At 40.6% G+C, this 21,186-nt stretch overlaps 1 protein-coding gene across 8 annotated transcripts in view; it reads left to right on the top strand.

Moving 5' to 3' along the window:
- The window catches only part of LOC308471560 (contactin-4), a 520,761-nt gene that overhangs the window by 202,629 nt on the left and 296,946 nt on the right, over positions 1–21,186 (top strand). The window contains exon 1 of one of the 8 annotated variants that reach the window (XM_080995668.1): positions 1,660–1,677. The exons of the other annotated variants lie outside the window; for them this stretch is intronic. The gene's annotated coding sequence lies outside the window, so the exon portion shown is untranslated. Of the gene's footprint in view, positions 1–1,659; positions 1,678–21,186 lie in introns of those variants that run through there. 8 annotated transcript variants of the gene reach the window in all.

Raw genomic sequence — 21,186 nt, 5'->3', positions numbered from 1 at the left:
TTAAGTTCTTAACCTGAGGTACCACAATTAATTTCAAAAGAAGGCATTGGCTGAAAGCCTTCACTTTCTATAGAACTCTGATGCCACAGTACTAAGCCTATCTTAAAGCTGATGCTAAACACGCCTTCCAAACTAAACCAAACACCTTTCGGCTGTGTGGGCTTTCACATGGCTGGAATCATAAAATTGTAGAGTTGGACAGGACCGCAAGGGTCATCTAGTCCACCCCTGGAATGCACGAATCTCAACTAGATCATGCATGACGGATGGCCATCAAACCTCTGCTTCAATATCTTCAAAGAAGGAGAGACCACCACCTTCTGAGGGAGTCTGTTCTGCTGTTGAACAGCTCTTACAGTCAGAAAGTTCTTCCTGGTATTTAGTCGGACTCTCCCTTCTGGCAACTTGAAGCCATTGGTTCGGGTCTTAGCCTTCGAAGTGGGAGGAAACAAGCTTGCTCCATCTTCCTTGTGACAGACATTTAAATAAGTTCTAGAAGGGTTGACTGTGGGCAGGGAAAGAGCCACCAAGCCATCCCTGAGAGGATTATGTCCTCCGGCATGGCACATTGGCCTAAGCACATGTGTAATGCACACCCATGAGTCATGAAATCTGCCTTTTCAGTCCATTATCCTCACTCTCAGAGTCCACTGAGAGAAGGGGAGAACTGAGATTGCATAAATGTCTTGAAATTGTGATGTTTAAAATATTTGTTCTTTTAATGCATGTGCACACAAATGTCAAAATACTAAAAAGAATTCAGAATGAATAGTTTTTGTTAATGTGTTACTTGTAACTGTGTCTTCGTCGTCCCGGCCCCCCCCCCCCAAAACAACAACAACAACAACATGTCAGCTTCCTGAGTGGCTGCTAGCATTTTTAGATTAGGATTTAGCATGTATATATATTTAATCAAACTGAATTCCTTACCCCGCAAAAAAACAAACAAACAAACAAACAAACACCCTACAACATCAAAAGGTTTTAATGATATGACTACTTCACACTAGTTCAGCTATATAGCTTTCAAGGATATAACACAAGGAGCTCTATGTTGGTTCTTGAATTTTTATTTCTGGACCAAGCATCATAGTGTAGGAACTGGATGCCTCCATGGAGCCCGCAGATAGGGTTTGAAGGCAACAGCCCTCAACCACTGTTTCCCCACAACTGTTATTTAGGGCTTATTGTATCTGGATCTGGAGTTAAGCTAGCATGACTAATAACATTGATAGACAAATTCCTACAGAAAAGGTAGAATACCATTTCAAATACTGTATGTTGCAAGCATTTATTCATTCATTTTATGTTAGTTCTTTCCATGCCAAGGATTCAGAGAAAGTAACAATACTTTGGGGAAATATAAGATAAAATATAGATACATATTGAATAACTGTACTGTGTGCCTTGGCAGGAAGGCAATATATAAATGCAATAATAAATGAAATAAAATCCTACCAAAATAGAAATATGACAAATGAAAACCAGCAAAAAATTATTTAAGTGTAATTGCTGAAACTAAGCCCAGTCAAGAGGATATTCAGATACAAGTTCTTATTAAGCACTTTAAATTTGTTATCATTTGATTTATCTGTCTACAGAAAGCTGTCTTATACTAATACCAAACATTTTGTTACTGTTGGTGTATCCTGCTCCAAAGGAACTAGCAGAACATTGGTGAGGAATCGATTTCAGTATTATTATTATTATTATTATTATTATTATTATTATATTACAAGAACACAGGATTGAATAAAGTATCATGGGAATATTTGAGGGCTCCACATCCTTTACCTTTCTCATGTGAGGCAGCTGAAAAATGGGAGAGCAAGAAGGGATAGGGAAAAGTGGCTATTTTAAACATGGGCAGAGGTTTGAATAAGGCAGGAATGGAGGAATACTGAGAGGGGGAAATGTGGTTTTCCTCCATCCCTATTTTACACTTCCTCAGTGCTGTGTTCAGGCTATAATGGAGTACAGTGGTATCATTGGGCTGCCAGCATTGCAGTGCCATTCTGGGAACAACCTCATTAGAAATGTAAAAGTATTTAACATTCTGCAAAAGAAAACATCCCATAAGTGAGTTTGTTGAGTGATGGAGACAGTTATTACGGGTTATTCAAATGTGTGTATTTGAAACAACATGATGTATTTGGTGCTTGTTTTGTGGATGCAATTAACGGTGTCAGTATAAATTAAGTGTAAAGGCCAAATAACTTAAATCAAAGAATAATTGTAGGCCCCAAATTACTCACATTTCCAAATAATATAAGGCCAGAACCTAAGAAGCAAATATGTAGACCCACACAGAATTTTAGACACGTTTACTTTTCTCTTCTCCTTCACTTTTTATGTACCTTATCAATTAATACACCCAAAGCAATTTAACTATCTATAATTATCCCAAATACTGTGTTAGTTTTCTGGACTTTTGCCAAGCAGCACATTTTACAATTGCTTACACTTCAAATACAGCAATCATCACTAATTATTTAAAATGCATTGGATACCAATTAGCAGTTCACATTCTTGCATGCTGCGGCAAGTAAGCAAATAATCCCATACAATGCAGAGGGTATTATACAGCCTGACAACAATTGGAAGAAGTATGGAGGCTTAACGTCTATGGTATTAACTGCAGATTCGATGGAAAGAGCTTTTAGGAAAAAGAAAAAACTCCCTGTCACAATATTATTTAAATTGGCATCATTTCTGGTAATGGATAGTTTAAAATTCATAGATAAAAAGGTATAATTAATAATACAGAAGGGATCAAATCATTCATCTTACCATGGCCCCATGGAGGGTTGCTGACTTGCATTAGTTTTCATTTGGCACACAACCAGATTTTGTTTTTGTTTTTCCAAATTATATTCCTGTTAGTTATGAAATTGAAATATTTTTGTGTTATTTGCTGATCTGGTGCAATCATAGGCATATAAAACAGTGAGAATTGTCCTTCCTAAAGAAAGAAAAAATAAATCTTGCAAGAAAGAATGTGAAATGAAGATTTATAAGATAAACTTCATTAAAGTTGGTAGATTTGAGTCACCATATGGTTTGGCAGAGACATTATGTCTATGCTGCATGCAAAGCACAGGTTTGTGCCATTTCAGAATTTTGTTTGCACTGTAGTGGGCAGTCACTCAGTTATCTCAGTAGGGACATCACTGGGTTTAGCAGCAATATTCTATATAATCCAGTGCATTGGTGTATCTCTTTGTTCATGCAGAATTCTTCCTTCCATTATACTGAGCGTGGAAAGTATTTCATGCAACTGAGTTCCATGTGTATGGTTTGGAGTGCTTATCAATGACAGAATAATCCCCTGCAAATTTACCATATATACTCGAGTATAACCCGACCCGAATATAAGCCGAGGCATCTAATTTTAGCACAAAAAACTGGGAAAACTTATTGACTCGAGTATAAGCCGGTTCACCACACCACAAACCTGGTGGTGGCGGCAGTGGCAGAGGAAGAACAAGCAGCCCAAAAGGGCTGCTCGTTCCTCCTCAGCTGCCGCCAACAGCAGCAAAGGCAGAGGAGTAGGAAGGAGCAGCCTGAAAGGGCCCCCACTCGAGTATAAGCCGAGGGGGGCTTTTTCAGCATAAAAAAGTGTGCTGAAAAAGATGGCTTATACTCGAGCATATACGGTACTTTATTCTTCTTGCATTTCTTTGAAGCTGAGCAGTTTGATGGACATGTGAATTATTATTATTATTATTATTATTATTATTATTATTATTTTTATTATTGAATGTCAGTATGCATACTGATGCTCTGTATATAATTTGTATATTTAAAACAAGTTTTAAATATACTTTTGTGTGTTATTTAGACCACCCCATATCCCCCAGTACTAATGTACTATGCATGAAGCATCTACATGAAAAGTCCACTACCTCCCAAGGCAGTCTGTTCCACAGTTGAACAGCAAGTGCCACCAGAAAGTGTCCCTGAACGTTTTTCCAAAATCTGTTTCCTCGCAATTTCCAGTCTGCCCTCTGTAGCAACAGAGAACAATAACATCAGCAGAATACTGTTGTGAAACCAGGCAGAGGGCCTTCTCGGTAGTGGCGCCCGCCCTGTGGAATGCCCTCCCATCAGTTGTCAAGGAAATAAACAACTTTCTGACGTTTAGAAGACATCTGAAGGCAGCCCTGTTTAGGGAAGTTTTTAATAACTGATATTTTAATGTATTTTCAACCTTCTGTTGGAAGCCGCCCAGAGTGGCTGGGGAGACCCAGCCAGATGGGTGGGGTAGAAATAATAAATGATGATGATGATGAATAACTGCACAACATAACTTTGTTTAGCTCCACCCACAAATGGATGCACCCCTAGAAAACTATCAGTGCACACATCAATTGGAATAATTGTTATATATGTACTGTGCTTGGTTATTATGCTTCATGATTGTTTTATGATTCTATTCAATGTCATTTATTCTCTAAGTTGCTTGGGACTCTCTTCTCTGTGTGAAAAGTGAATAATATGGATAATAATAGCATGAGAATGAACATATTTTTGCAAGTTCTCTAGGAAAAGTGCCGAATAGCCATGTAAGTTAGTCATTGTCATCATCTATCACAGAAAGGTTTGCTTTCGGAAGGTTAGTAGTTAATGTTGTTCCTGACCTTTCATATTTACTATTGATGCTTCAGCAGATTGCTACGAGGCAATAAATAATCATAGGGCTTTGTTTGAATGGCTTTCACAGCCTATTGTTCTAAGCAAGTAACACAGTAATGATTTCCACAACAAGAGATGAACCATGAAAAGTAATATAAAACATACTTTGAAGGATACTTTTTCAGACTCACAACTCCACACATGCAGGCTTTTATGAAGAAGATAATTCTGCTAATTATGAACAACAGGAATGTAAATATAAGTAGATTTTGACAATGGCCTTGTTTCTTTCATCTGCTGCTCTCAGCTGATTATATTCTGTAAAACATTAGAGCTGTAATTTTGTACAATTCTTCATTCTATTGCAAGGATGGCTAACCTGCAGCCCTCCAGATGCTGTTCATCTCCAACTTCCATTAGCCCCAGCAAGTATGTCCAATGGTCAGTATGCTGGGAGTGGAAGTTTAGCAACATCTGGAGGGTTGCAAGTTAGCCTTCCTCTCATTCCATTGTATATCATACCTTACATACGGTCATTTTCTAAATTCTACTCCAAAGGGACTACAGGACAACCTAGCCACAATGCAGGTCTATATCATATTGCCTCCAGTACTCAGTTTTAACTACACCAGTTAATGTGACCCATTCTTCTAGGAAGGATGAAAAAGCCTAGCACCTTTGTTAATTCCAGATATGTTATTTGAAAACTCTGAGACCAAAACTGTCTGATATGGACCACAGAAGCATAAACATGGAAACTTAGCTAGACTAGTGGTATCTTATGTTAACATTGTGACTGCAACCCTGAACACTGCATAGAAAAGGGTAATCTTTGTTAGCAGAGACGATAACGTGAAATGTTACAGCTGTCTAAACCAAGGCAACCTTGGATATTAGCGACTGATTGTATTCAATCAGTATATGGTGTTAATTAGAAAAGATCTGTTGAAACTAGTAATCAGACTCAGCAGACCACTAGCCCAGGCTTCCTCAACTTTGGCCCTTCAGCTGTTTTTGGCCTACAACTCCCATGATCCCTAGCTAGCAGGACCAGTGGTCAGGGATGATGGGAGTTGTAGTCCCAAAACATCTGGGGGGGTGCCCCGAGGTTGAGGAAGCCTGCACTAGACCAATAATTCCTTTGAAAAATTCACTCTTAAATGTACAATTTAACCCCCCCCCCGTAACTAATTTCTCATTTAAAATTTTTGACAGTGGAACAAACACCCTCAAAAGGTTGTGAGCTATCCTTCATTGGAGGTTTTTAAGCAGAGTTTAGATGTCAGGGACAGTGCTTTTTTTTCTGAGGGGATGCAGCGGTATGCATACCCCTAAACATTTTGTGAATCTTTGTACTTTTGTCCATTTACTGTATTTATTTCCCACAATTTGAACTATAACATGGTGATTTTCAAAATGTGAGTACTCCTAAACATTTTTTTAAAAGAAAAAAAGCACTGGTCAGGGATGCTTTATTTGTGATTCCTGCATTGCAGGGGGTTGGACCAGATGACTCTTCAGTTCCGTGAATATGTACTCTTAAGATCACAAAAGGGATTATTGGAATTCCTAAAACAAATCTGGGAAATTGATTTGATTGAAGAAATAGATCCAACTAAATGGGCAACAGAATGTCATTTTATTTGTATAATATACCACCCTCTAAAGCAGGAGAACTTAACCAGTGGCCTCCAGATGTTGTTGAACTGCATCATCCCTGACCATTCACCATGCTGACTGGGGCTGCTGCAGTACAGAGCATCTTACATAAAATTTCCAGGGCTGGACTTAATTAGTTTTAACTGTATTGCTATGTCATGAGTTAGAACTTTTTCTGAACCAGACCTTTATTGTTCAATCACATGCAACACAGTCTGTGACACCTAAAGAATCATCTAATATGTTTTGTGTACATTGGTTGGCCTTTGCATGGTGACTTCAGCATATTACTATTATCCCATATATGTTCATGCTCTTCAATCATGTGTCTGAGAAAGAAGAGTGGGGTATAAATCTGTTTAAATGAGTAAATAAATAATGCTGTCTTTGTGTGCTTGCAAGGTCTGCTGCCGCTATCTGTTTGATTTCAGAATGCTACCACAAAGGTGGTAGGATTCTCAGGGCGATGATAATAATTATGTGTATAATCTTCTGCTCTTCCTAATAAAAAATAATTTTACAAGGAGGAAAACCCCCCTGAAAAGTACAACAAATGTACATGCTGAGTTGTAGATCTTTAATTGAATTAACATAAAATTTAATTGCCTTTGGGTATCAAAAGCTTTGTTTGTATGGAATGAAAATATTTTTTCCCTGTGTATAAATGCTAATTGTCATAAACAAGAACATCTCTTGCTTTCAATATTCTGTGGGTATTTTAATTTGTAGGCATAACCATTATACTCAACTAGAATTAGGGATTTCCCCAAAGGCATCATGTGAAGTAAGGAATTAGAATGGTGAGGCGCTTCTTGTCAATATGGCTAGAATGTCGACTTTCTGAAGGGAAAAAGAAAAGGCCAGTCTACAAAGGAATCTTTTATTTGTGACAAAATTTTGAAGAAGTGTGGGGGGGGGGGACTAATGCAGAGTGGGCATGAGGCACAAGGGACTACAAGCCATATTGAAGACATGATGAGCTATTGATCTCCTGAGGGAACCCTCTGAAAAGCTCATCTGAAAAGCTATAAAGGACCACGGAGTGCCAAAGGTATCAACCACCTAGAAACAGATTAAAAAACTTCTTTCTCGAGCTTATTTTCTTCCTCTGACATGACATGTGGAATGGTTGAGTTGTGATGGAGATGCAGACGAGCAACAATTTAAATGGCTTATTGACTATCCTGACAGTGCTGCATTCTGAGGCACAAGATACTTGGACATCCATTATGAAGGCCTACAAAGACGTCTCCTTCATTATGTATGGGACACTATCAAATCTGATGAAGCGCAAATTGCTACTATAATTCAGATCCTTGAGAATTCTTTCCCTGCCCATTCCTTGGCTACTGATAAGTGGATTCACACCATGAAGAGTGAACAGTTTGCTGTTTCAAGCAGCTCATGTATCATCCAAGAATTCGCTTCTTCGTATCTCTAGGAAAGTCTATAAACTGAGATTGAACCTGGTGCCAAGCAGGGTTCTTAAAACAATTATACTATCCAAGATGAGGCGCTCCTAGTTGATAAGATTGGCTTGATCACAGAGACTGAAGGTTCATGGGAGCTCCCGATAAAGAGATGACCAATAAGTAATCAAGATAATTACTTTCTCCTTCCCAATGACCTTTGTTGGAAGGCTAGGGAAGATCCATACATTTTAAAGATAAAGATAAAGATAAAGATAAAGATAAAGATAAAATTTATTGTCATTGTCCGTATATACACAGTATACACAACAACGAAAATCAGACACCCACCCAAAGACCGGGTTCACATACACATTTGCACATATCTCCAACACTCTCATCCTATTCAGACATAATCTATAAAAACATATCATACTCCAGAATGTAACATAACCTATTTAAGGCATTAATGTTGAGACCTTGTCATTTATTTTACCATGATAATTTGAAAGGATAAAAGATGCTTCACCTTCCACCCTCTCCTAAGAGAGAACAAGCAAGGGTTGGGTGTGCATTTGCGTGCACGTTCCAGGCTAATTTCTCCTCAGTCTCAATGACAGGGCGTAGAAGACTCACCATGCTAAGCTGGTCCTTTTGCTACAACACCTTTCCTCTTCCACTTCAGTAGCAAGAAATGGAATACAAGTTTGCCTCAGCTGGCATAGAGAGCATCAAGGGACGAGTGGGCACAAACCCCTCTCAGTGCTCTGCCCAGCATTCATATTGCCCAGACCCATCTAGAGATTGTTGGCCACTGTTAAAACAGAATACTGGTCTAAATAGGCCACTGGCCTGATCCAGCATTCTCTTCTTTATGTTCTTACCTTTGCAAAACATTTGGAAAGCTTGCTGTATCAGTAGTTTGTGGGAGATTCACACAAAGTATTCAGTGATTCACACAAACAAGTTGTAGACCTTCTCTAGATACTGCATTTACTCGATTCTAATGCGCCATCGAATCTAAAGTGCACCCCAATTTTCAGAACATTGAAACCAAAACAAAAGTATTTGCTGGCAAATGTAAACGTACCATCAAATCTAATGCACACCTTAATTTTTGCAATGTAATTTAAAAAGCCGAGTGTCAGAGTTGCTTCCAGATCCTAGCTCACAGAGGATCACGCTAGCCAGCGATCATTAAATAAAAGTCTTTATTGAGTTACAGTTTCCATTCTCAAGCTGCTGCGTGCAACCCTACGTCTAATGGTTAGATCGGCGAAGCTCCATCTGAGTCTCCGCCCCTTGTACACCAACTTAATATCCTAGCCTTGCTCCACCTTTTCCGCCTGACTGTTCTTCTCTGGGTCCCTCTGCCCCCCGGGGTCTCTTCCTTCCGGGATTCCTCTGACGCTGACGCTGACCCCCCTGACTCTTCTCCCTCCTTTCGGCGGGCTTTAGGACCTGGCTCCCTTTCCGGGCTGCCTACTGCGCCACCTTCCTGTGCATTTGAACTTGTCGCGCGCGCCCAACCTTCCACCTTCCGTCTGACCGTTTCTTCGCTCCCCGATGGAGGTGTGGCCACTCCTGACTCGTGCCCTCCCCCCTGTTGTGAGCTGCCAGCGCTTGATCCCTGGCGCCCTTCCTCTTCCCTGCTCTCTGGCGGTGACGCTGGTCCCGATTTCCAACTGCTCCCCTCTGAGTCCCCTCTGGCTCTATCTTCCTGGGGTGTCCCCCTAGGCTCCCCCCTTGCCCTGGCCACTGGTGCTCCTTTCTGTGAATCTTCTGATTCACTGGAAAGACTCGGAGATCTCGGGTCGTCGTCATCACTCATCTTTTCTTCTGCCTCCTCCCCCTCGCTCTCTGTTTCCTCCCTTGCCCTTGCCTCTGCTCCTGAACCCCTGACACCGAGTATTAGATTCGAGTAAATACGGCATTACTTTCATTATGAGCAACTACAGCTGAGCGCCTCCCCCCCCCCTTCAGTATTAGGTAATGTTCATTAAAATGACATAGAGGCAGGAGAGGTATAATTCTTACCACCTCAGCACAGTCCTAAAAAAAGGGGGGGAAATCTTCACATACCACCACAATTAAAATTAGAAGCTCCCAATGCTGCCAAAATTGTGGTGGTGGAGATTTTTCCTTGGATTGCCAATTTAAAAAGATGTTATATCATCTTAACCTGAACCAAGCTTCTTATTATTTTTCACATATCTCCCAGTTATATACTGCTTCTGCTTCATATGATATATCTAGTCATCTGGGATTCTAGGAGATTGAGGAGGTGGGGATATATGCTCTGGCATTCTGCTTTTGAAATGAACTCCCAGAATCTAAGCTGGCCTGGGGAACAGAAGACTTTCTTTGCCCAATTCCTCCTTGGAGAGTTCTTTCAAGGAATATTAATAGAACATAGTCTTCTCTTCCAGGCGGGAACATTATAGAGCCTTTATTCCCTGCTACTATTGCTTCGGGTGCTTGCAGCAAGAGTTTGGTTGCTGCTGTTTCTTCAGTTGCTTTTCATCTTTGTGATCTTCTAAGAAAATGATGGGTGATGTGAGATGTACCTAGCATGTAAGTTCTAGGGTGATGGGGATGCAGGATGTTCAAGACATAGCCTCCAGCACTTGGCTCACAAGAGCATCCCTCAAGCAAATTTGTCTCTGTACAGGGCAGTATTCAGCTAACAATATATTGTGGAATCTCTCATCTCAGAAGCATTCTTAATTTGCTGTATTGGATCACATTAGAAGAATCATAATCTGAAGAGAGTTATGTTGCCCTTCATGTATACAGGAACTTCTGCATTATATTTAGGCTTTTGGTGTGTTTTCTTAGTGCAAAACTATTTAGTAGAACTTCTGGAGCTCACTTGTTTGCAGTATTGTATGCAGCCTCCATCAACCTGGTGCCCTCCAGGGGGGAGATATCCACTTGTAATCCACACCCACCACATCAGCCAAATAAGCTATCGAAGCACACATGGTTTTCTCATACTTTTGAAGAGTCTATTGTTGTTGGGTTACTCTCTTTTTTATTGCTTATTTTAACATTTTCAGGTAATTCTTCTGCTTTTTGCATAGAAAATCAGGAGTTGATGCTGCATCACAGCAAATTATTGTGGTGCAAGAGATTAACGAGCAATCTGCCTTTTGGGTTTTAGGCAGGAGGCACAATATATTGTTTATTGAGCTGGTGGGCCACTAATGGACTAATTTTATTTTGGTGAGTTGCATATTGGGCAGGCCTAAACTATACACTTTATCAGCACTGGGTCTACAATATTTTATTTTATTCTGTTCTTTTTTGTATGCAGTCCAGCCTCCCTTTTCTCCCTCTGTCTTCCAGGAAGGATTTACCTGGGTCCAGTCCTCATTATGTACCCTACCAGGAATGCCAGAGAAAAGAATTTTGTACTTGGTACATACTGTTATTATTTTTCCAGAGCTCAGGGTTTCGGTTAACTTGGGACCTTATCCAAGGAGGACTAAAGCTGATGGTAGAATTCTGGAAGTCATCAAATTGTGCCTCTCATTGGCTTACCATTTAAAGTCATTGTTGTAGCTGTGAAGTGATACGAGAACTGCATTATCTCCATAGCTATTAGATATAATATGTCTCAAATGCACTTTGCAAAATCAGACACAGGATATTTTGTGCACAGTGCACAGAATGAACTATATCTGGAAGTGACAGTAATAATAATTGCAATAATAAACTACACCTATATTTAGTACCATTTGTCCATAAATACCAAATTGCTTTTTAAATATTAACTAAGCCTCAATACACCCCTGTCGAGTAGGTAATTATCATTGCTATAACCATTTTGTATGTGAGACAGAAAGAGATTAATGGCCTTGTATTTTACAAACAGGAAATGAGGCACACTGTTTATGTAAGTACGCTTGGGTTTCTTTTTAATGCAATTGTTGCGAAGGCCTCTGAAGATGGCATATTTACAAGGTAATAGGCAAGTTGTGCTTCTAATTTCCCTGCTCCTCTTTTTTTGTATTAGATGAATAAGAGATGCAGGCCATGTGATTCACACAAATCCAAATACAGTACTTGGATTTGGGGTGTGTGGTTTGTTCTTCTCACAGCAGCCTTACCCAACAAAACCCACACTGTGAAATACTTTTCAGACTCCAATCTTACCTGTTTACACTTACCTGGGACTGAATCCAGTTGAAATATATAGTATTTACTTAAGAGTAGACAGGCATAGGATTATGCTATTGTTTTTAATTATCTGCAGCTTCTTCCAATGTCTTACACATCTTATTCAATTACAGAACAGGATTCCAACTGCAGTTATCATAGCTAGAGTAAGGGAACATTTGTATCATCATCACCATCATCATCATCATCAATTATTATTTGTACCCCGCCCATCTGGCAGGGTTTCCCCAGCCACTCTGGGTGGCTTCCAACAAAGACCAAAAATACACTAAAATGTCACACATTAAAACCTGAACAGGGCTGCCTTCAGATGTCTTCTGAATGTCAGGTAGTTGTTTATCTCTTTGACATCTGATGGGAGGGCGTTCCACAGGGCGGGCACCACTACCAAGAAGGCCCTCTGCCTGGTTCCCTGTAGCTTTGCTACTCACAGTGAAGGAACCGCTAGAAGGCCCTCGGAACTGGACCTCAGCATCCGGGCAGAACGATGGGGGTGGAGACACTCCTTCAGGTATACTGGGCCGAGGCCTTTTAGGGCTTTAAAGGTCAACACCAACACTTTGAATTGTGCTCGGAAATGTATTGGGAGCCAATGTAGGTCTTTCAAGACCGGTGTTATGTGGTCTCGGCGGCCGCCCCCAGTCACCAGTCTAGCTGCCGCATTCTGGATTAGTTGTAGTTTCAGGGTCACCTTCAAAGGTAGCCCCACATAGAGCGCATTGCAGTAGTCCAAGTGGGAGATAACTAGAGCATGCACCACTCTGGCGAGACAGTCTGCGGGCAGGTAGGGTCTCAGCCTGCGTGCCAGGTGGAGCTGGTAGACAGCTGCCCTGGATACAGAATTGACCTGCGCCTCCATGGACAGCTGTGAGTCCAAAATGACTCCCAGGCTGCGCACTTGGTCCTTCAGGGGCACAGTTACCGCATTCAGGACCAGGAAATCCCCCACACCCGCCCGCCCCCTGCCCCCAAAAAACAGTACTTCTGTCTTGTCAGGATTCAACCTCAATCTGTTAGCCGCCATCCATCCTCAGTATCAGTAGCTCATGTGCCCTCTGGTCAGTTGTATCGCTGCTACTTATCAGGAGGCAGAGAGGCAAAGCGGAGGCAGAGAGTTGGCTCGTGCACACACACTGGTGGAGCCAATTCAGTGCTCCCATGGGTGAAATCACATCGCATCAACCTTATCTCTCCCGCACTACCTCCTGGTAAGCAGCAGGATGCAAGAGAGTGGAGGTCAGCTGTGCGATGCTGCCCCACAATACTGCCTGCTACTGAGTTCAATAGTTTCTTATCCTAGCTTCCTGGGATACACCTGAAAGTCTAAAAAATTATTATTCCAACATTGCTTTCTCTATAATCCACACATATTTTGATAAAACTACAGTGGTACCTCGGGTTATAGACGCTTCAGGTTATAGGCTCCGCTAACCCAGAAATAGTGCTTCAAGTTAAGAACTTTGCTTCAGGATGATAACAGAAATCGTGCTCCGGCAGCGTGGCGGCAGCAGGAGGCCCCATTAGATAAAGTGGTGCTTCAGGTTAAGAACAGTTTCAGGTTAAGAACAGACCTCTGGAACGAATTAAGTACTTAACCCAAGGTACCACTGTATATCTAGACTGTAACCCTGTACCCACTTAAAAGAGAGCAAGCTCCTTTGAACTCACTGGGGCTTAAAACTGAGTAAACATTTATAGGGTTGCGCTGCTAAGCTGCCTTATAACAAGACAGACCATTTGTCCCTTTAGCTATTCTGCACTTACTGCCAGCAGCTTCCATGGGTTTCAAACGGGTCTTTCCCAACCTTACCTGAAGCAACCAGGGACTGACTCTCCGAACTTCTTCATAGAAAACTCAAATTTTTGCCGCAGTGCTATGGCCCTTCCGACATATGCGTGGATAGCCAGAGGAACCAACAGCAAGAAAAAGTGTAGAGTACTGACAACTGGCTAGAGATGAATGGTAATTGTGAAAAAGGCTTTCATATCTCCTTTGTGCCCTCTGGAGCAGGGTAATATTTTGATTGATATGTTGGTTCAGGTGTGATATAATTTATCAATGGAAGTGGTCTTTAGGGTAGAATGCTGCAGGTGGCTTTATAATGTATAGAATATCTCAGATCTCTATGAATTTGCTGTGAAGGATTAGCTGCTAAACGTTGCACAGTGGGGTACTCCTTTTAATGCTTCTAGCCAGCTCTGTCCTTTTGGGCCACTGAACATGCTTATACTTTATTGGACTGAGTTTGTTTTTTATCCCCCACCCTGCCACATTGTTTTTAATTGCTCTTCTGTAATTGTTTGGATTTTTCCCCAAGCCTACCTTTCATGTTTAGAACAGTTCCATATTGTTTATAAGCTATGTTTGTGATTTGCTATCCTACAGTATATATCGTTCACTTGATGACTGCAATATCAAGTTGTAACTTGCAGGCATTAATGAACCACTTCAGTTCAAAAACAACAGACAGAAGTTTAATAGCACATTGTTGCTTTGATGCTTTTCAGTAGTGTTATTGCACACATTCAGCAGTCAGCAGTATCATATAAAGAAATCAAGTTATTTATATGCATGTGTGAATCAGAAAGTGCCCAGTGCTTCATTTTCTATCAGAAATCAGAATACCAGAAATCAGCATTCAAAAATAAATGATAATGGATGCCCTGCTCAACCTTTTTGTGTTCACTAATTCAGGTTCAGGTACCAGAGCACTCTGTAGATTATAATGGAGTATGCTGAAGGCTTTTTTCTACAATAGTGACATACTCTCCAGAAGAAAGCAGACAAAAAGTGTATGGCAACATTGAAAAACCAACAACCTACTTTCAGAACAATGAGTAAAGCATCACAAATTGATTGACTGTATATTTTGTATAAACATATTATTCTCTGCTCTTTAGTCCCCCAAACGTTATACCAGGCACGTTCAACTCCCAAGAGACTGATCTACTCCCAGTATAAAAAGCTGGCAGTGATCTACCCAGGATTGTACAGAGTTGTTGATCTTTTTTTTTTGGGTGGGGAGGGGGAGGCTTCATCAGAGTTGCTGAGCTTATTTTGGGGAGGCTTCATCAGAGTTGTTGAGTGCCCCTTTCTTTGGCCCAGGAACACTCCACGATCGACCACTAGATCGCGATCGACCAGTTGGATATGCCTGTGTTAAACAAACAAACCATAACATAACATAACATAACATAACATAACATAACATAACATAGATCCAGGGAAAACGTAACATTGGTAGATTGGTGGTCACTATTTTCTTTTGTCTGAGGGCATCCCAGATAGACAGCTGTGATTGTGACACAAATCATGACTGGCTCACCAAAAGCATTGGGAACAAATCCAGCTGGGCAAACATAGCAATGCCAAAAACCTGTACAGTGGTACCTCAGGTTACAGACGCTTCAGGTTACAGACTCCGCTAACCCAGAAATATTACCTTGGGTTAAGAACTTTGCTTCAGGATGAGAACAGAAATCATGCAGCGGTGGCACAGTGGCAGCAGGAGGCCCCATTAGCTAAAGTGGTGCTTCAGGTTAAGAACAGTTTCAGGTTAAGAACAGACCTCCAGAACAAATTAAGTTCTTAACCCAAGGTACCACTGTATCTGGTAACATACAGGCTGCTACCTTGTCAGCCAAGTAATCCCAAAGAACCTGAAGTGTGAATTGCTTGATGGTGCAACCCCAGGCTCATGAGCTTCCTTTCCCACGGCAAGTCTTACTTGATTCAAGAATGCTTGGAAGTTATCACCAATCTTTATTGCTTTTGTGAATGATAACTTTGCTTCTCTTTAGCTTCCCATAAAATTGTCACAGCTTGTACTCCATGCATATTTTGCAATTTAACTGCATTATTTCCAGTTATCTTTTTCTCTGAATCTCTCTGTGTGTACCTGTGCATCTGCCAACTGAGGATGACACTCCATTCTTCTATCAGGTGAATTTGACTCTTGTCTATGAAAGCTTAACCATAATTAACGTGTTAGTTGTCAAGGCACAGCAAGACCTCCCACACTGCGTCTATGGAAGTTGTCCTGATCATGATGATTACTTGTCCCATTTCCCATTCACACATCTTCCGCAATGAGAAAGTGCTCAATGGCAGCTTAATTTAACCTCATGTTTACACAGTAGAATCTTTAAAACACTGCTTGTTTGAGAGAAATAAATAATAATAATAATATAATAATAATAATAAATAACAATATAAGTATTTTACTTGCTGTTAATGGGTGGGATTCCAACATAGCAGTAAGGCAAACATTCCCCCCCCCAGCAGATTTGGGGGTGGTATGTCATATGGGGGGGGGAGGGGGAAAATTCCTATTGCACAAGCAGAAGTCATTCTACTCAGGCAAATATTTTGTTGGATATTTCCCACTGATAATTTCTCAAACATTTATACTATGATTAGCATTTAACCGTCATTGTTTGTCCCTGATAGTAAGGTAAAGGTACCCCTGCCCGTACGGGCCAGTCGTGACCGACTCTGGGGTTGCGCGCCCATCTCGCTCAAGAGGCCGGGAGCCGGCGCCGTCCGAAGACACTTCCGGGTCACGTGGCCAGCGTGACGAAGCTGCTCTGGTGAGCCAGCACCAGCGCAGCACACGGAAACGCCGTTTACCTTCCCGCTATAAAGCGGTACCTATTTATCTACTTGCACTGAAGGGTGCTTTTGAACTGCTAGGTGGGCAGGAGCTGGGACCGAACAATGGGAGCTCACCCCGCCGCGGGGATTTGAACTGCCGACCATGCGATCAGCAAGTCCTAGGCACTGAGGTTTTACCCACAGCGCCACCCGCGTCCCTTGTCCCTGATAACCCTATGTAATTGGTCAAATCTTAATTTAACTGAAGTCTGAGGAATAAATAACTAAGGCTTAGGATCTCCCAGTTATCCATGCCTGAATTTAAACAAAGGTAAGTCAGACCCCAGTCTCTATCTACTAACATGATGCTCAGCTGTGGCCTTTACGTTTTATATGTTACTCATTTTTGTGCTTTATATTTTAATCTTGTGTTGTGATTCATATTTTTAAAAATTGTTACCTGCCCTCATCCTAAGGATTAGGAGAGGTGGAGACTCTTTTTTTTTAAAAAAACACACACAACCCAGTGTGTCAGAAATTTAACTGCTTCAGAAAAGACCTGACGCAGAAATCTGGGTTTATAGCAGCGTACAATGCTGTATATGCAAAGCATTCAGCTTAATTACAGATGATTTATGTAATCATCTGTTATGTGGTCATAGCAAGATTACAGTGTTACTTAAATCCAGGAACCATATACATAAATGTGTGTGTTTGCCTTTAATTAAAAAGAAGTCTCGTATCCTTGATCAGTGAACAAAATTAACCAGTGTTCAGATATCCCTGAACTGGGATTATATGTCCTTCTGTGTACAAGGTCTCCCAATGTGTGCATCTTTGATTCATGTGTTAATTGTGCAGGTCCTTGGGGGAAGGGAGGCATAAAGCAGGAGCACTGTACTTCCTGATTAATGCTAGTGAGCAGCCATACAGTGCTCAGTGCATAGCGGTTAGGCTTCTCCAGTCCCAGCTGAGAATATGGTTCCATTATCTCCCAGCTGCATAGGGAATCCATAAGGGCCTTTTCTGCCTGGCTGATCAGTACAGTGGAAGCAGTGACTTGATGAGAGCTGAGAGCTTTGTTTGATTTGCTGTAAAATGTAAAAGAGAAACTGGGATATTTTATTTTACAGATCTGTAAGTACCGGTTTTTCTTCCATAGCTGCATGTGAGCGAGTTGTGACTTTGCCAGCTACATATAATTTTCTGTTCCACTGCTCTTTGCTGAATTTAACAGGGAGGAATGAGGGTAATCTGTTTACAGATTGCAGGTTGCTTTGGCTATCTAAAATGCTGGCATGTGATGATTGTTTCAAGGAAACAGATAACTTGACTTTTTAAACTGGGTTTTCTTCTTTGAGAGTTTAACAAAATGTAGCTGTGTAGTTTGATGTTTTGCTTTGAAGTGTGGCTTGGATGTCTTCTTTAAACTATCCTTTTTGTGTTAGCTAATATGGGGGGGGGGTACTATTTCTTCAAATCAGCATTTACTAAGTGCCATCAGAAAGCATCTTTTTAAATTTGATGTAGTCTTACAGTTTCTCATTATACCTTTTTAAATTTCAATAAAAGTCGTGTTGGGGGAAGGAATAGTGTAGTGGCAGACTTGTTCTGACAAATGTAGTCCATAACTTTGTATGCAGAATAGGCACAATAATATTACTTATAATGTTCAGGTGTTTTATTTAAAAATTGTTGACATGTTTTATTTATGATTTTAGTGTTGTTCAAAACTGGGAACTATTATGCAACTGATGTATTTGATGTGGCTTTATTTTTCAAAACAGGGTTTTTCCAATAGAATTATTTTTCTTGCAAAACACAGTATGTTAATCCCTAATATTTAACACCTCTTCGTTCTTTGTTATAGACGCAAAAGTACTACTGAGTTATAATAGTAGTACTGTACGAGTTTTGCAAATGGCAGGTTGCAGCAAGTTGTGGCATTGCATATTGACAGCTGAAAGGGTGTGTGTGGCTCATAACATATGTTTTGGGGTTCCCTCATTTGTTTCCCAATGACAGTTGACCTTAAAAAAAGATATGAATTACGGTGGCCTTGGGCCTGTTGTTCTAGTGTTCATGCCTATTTCAGGACAAAGCAGTTTTAAGGCACCGCTGCTTGAAAACTAGCATGCTGCACAAGTTGAATGAAACCATGTGGTATGGGAAAGCACCTACTGGAATGCAAATATTCCTGAATAGGCAATAAGTCTCAAAGCAGAGCAGAACCACAGGCTGTTAGGTATGAAAGTGGCTCACTGCTGAGGACAGAGTATCTTCTCATTATCTGTGGTTGATGTGAATAGCTAAAGAAAAAGGAGAATGTCACAATAGATGGTTACCTACAGTAGCACAGAAAGCATCCACACAGCCTAGGGGTATTGAGAGCAAAATAAAGAAACTATACCTGGAAAAAAATGGTAGGAAATCAATGTAGCCTCTTTTCTTTTTCAGTCTCTTCCCCCACTCCAAAGTTACCTGAATTATTCCGCCTTACAGACATATGCTGATATTTCAGCTTGGTACTGGCTGGATCCATGGAAAGGGCTTGTCTGAAGTAAATATGCATAAATAAACATTTCTTTATTCTTTTTTTTTATTAAAAAAATCTTATTGTTTTCAGCAACTGCTCCCACAAGCACTTTCTTTTAATTGAAAGAAGGGTCAGCCTTTGTTTCAAAACAAAAAAGCTATTTCAGTGAGCACTTGTTTTACAGAAGGCTTATAGAGATATTACAGTAATTTATTCTCCCAGCAAATTTGTAATTTCAGCATTTGTATAATGGTCATAAGCAAGTATGGTGTGGAATATGATATTGCTCTGTTAGGCATATTAGTGAAACTAACATCTTTAGTTACGTTGTCAAACCATTTGCAAATATATAGACGCACACATAAAGGCTAAAAAAAAACATGAGAGAACAATTCCATTTGTATTCCTTTGCAATGGGCGGGTGGCTGAAGCTGGTGCTGGTAGTGAACAGACCTGATCTCCTAAGAACCTATGTTTTTTCAGTAGAAACCAAACACTTATTTAAAGTCCCTGCAGGAAGCATGATTTCCTCAAAGCAAGTGCTTTAATTCTCTTTTAAATGAGTTGGAGGAGGAGAAAAGGATTGAGCTGGTGATATTGCTGAGTTGCACTGCAACATCCACAGTCATTACTAAGACTTTGAATATTTGTAGTTCTGTGACTTTAATAAGTTTACATGGGTTTCCAGTTGTTTGAAACAGTTTGAAGATCTGAGCTTCTGACCGCCTCTGTTCTTACGTGAATGAAAATCTGATATAGGCGACAGCTGTAAAGAACAGCCTAGGAAAGCGTTGAATGGCCCTGATGGGATTAAAAGCTGTGCTGACGTTATGCATGTATGTGTATAAAGTAGCTGGCATTGGAGAGCGCCAGCAAAAGCTTATTGTTAGATAAAGCAAAACAAAAAATGTTTGGAATTGGATGCACAGACTCAGAAATGGATAGAAGAAGGAATTAACAAGAACTCTGTTGAACCAGTGCTTCTGAAAATGCCCACAGCACAGTCATATTACCAAGTTGTACCCCTGTCAGAACAGCAGTAGGAATTTGATTCAGGTGACAACTTACAAAAAGGTAGTTGTGTTAGTCTCCTGTAGTAAAAAGGCAACAAAGAATCTTGTGGCACTTTAAAGACTTAACAGATTTATTGGAGCATAAGATTTTGTAGATTAGAGTCCACTTGATGCATCTAATGAAGTGGAATCTAGCTCATCAAAGTATGTGCTAAATGTGCTAGTCTTTAAAGGTTGCACAGCACCTTCTTATTTTTGTTTCAGGTTGTAACTTCAATTGTGGTTAGCCTTGGGAATACCAAAGAGCTAATATTTGGTGAAGAACAATGTTTACTCAAGCAGATCCTTGGGGGGGGGGGTGTTTAAATAGTAGATTTGGAATGCAGATATTTATTGCACTTTCATCGTGTGCCTTTTAGCTTGTGTTTTGACTTTATGTTCTGTTTCTCCCATTTTCCTCCCTGCCTGTTTTTCAAGGTATCAATTTTGTTTCTCATGATTTCATCATCGTCATTAGTTGCATAAACTCCAGGCAATTCTTCAGTATGATAACAATGAAAACTGAAGCCATGCCTTCTGATTCTCAATCCACCCAGCATTTTTATAATTTTCTCTGTTTTGATCACATTGATATCTATCAGTATTAAATTATAAAAAGAAAGGAAATCTTTGTTAAATTACAGTCTCTTCACACCCGTAGATACCAAGCCTATTATTACAACATGACAAGGTAAATTACAGGTGTGATATTTGGGGTCCTTGATCAGGAAATTTTTGTATGCCATCAGGGAAACAGGTAATGACCGATTTACATGTGTCCAATTGATGTGCATTGTGGCAACCCAGGAGTGGCTGGAAAAGGGGGCGGGGCGCAACAGGGCAGATGGGGCTTCTGTGCACTCTGCCATTGCGTGTGATGACCTGGAATGCCACCCCTGCACAAATTGGGGGTTGCCTGTATTGCAGTATACCATGGATACTTAAAAATCTGGGTTCAAATAAAATGGAAAATGTGACCAAAGTGTTTAGGGTCATGGCTTTATAGCAGTGTTCTATAATCAGCTAAGTCTTGTGGATTTTGGTTGCAGTCTGCTAATACTAAAAAGCAGACTTTGAATCATTCAGGACAATGTCAGTCATGCGGAGATTGAAGGAGTG

The sequence above is a fragment of the Podarcis pityusensis genome (assembly GCF_964106645.2).
Source record: "Podarcis pityusensis genome assembly, chromosome: 2".
NCBI lineage: Eukaryota > Metazoa > Chordata > Lepidosauria > Squamata > Lacertidae > Podarcis > Podarcis pityusensis.
This window is presented reverse-complemented; position numbering and strand designations above follow the sequence as displayed.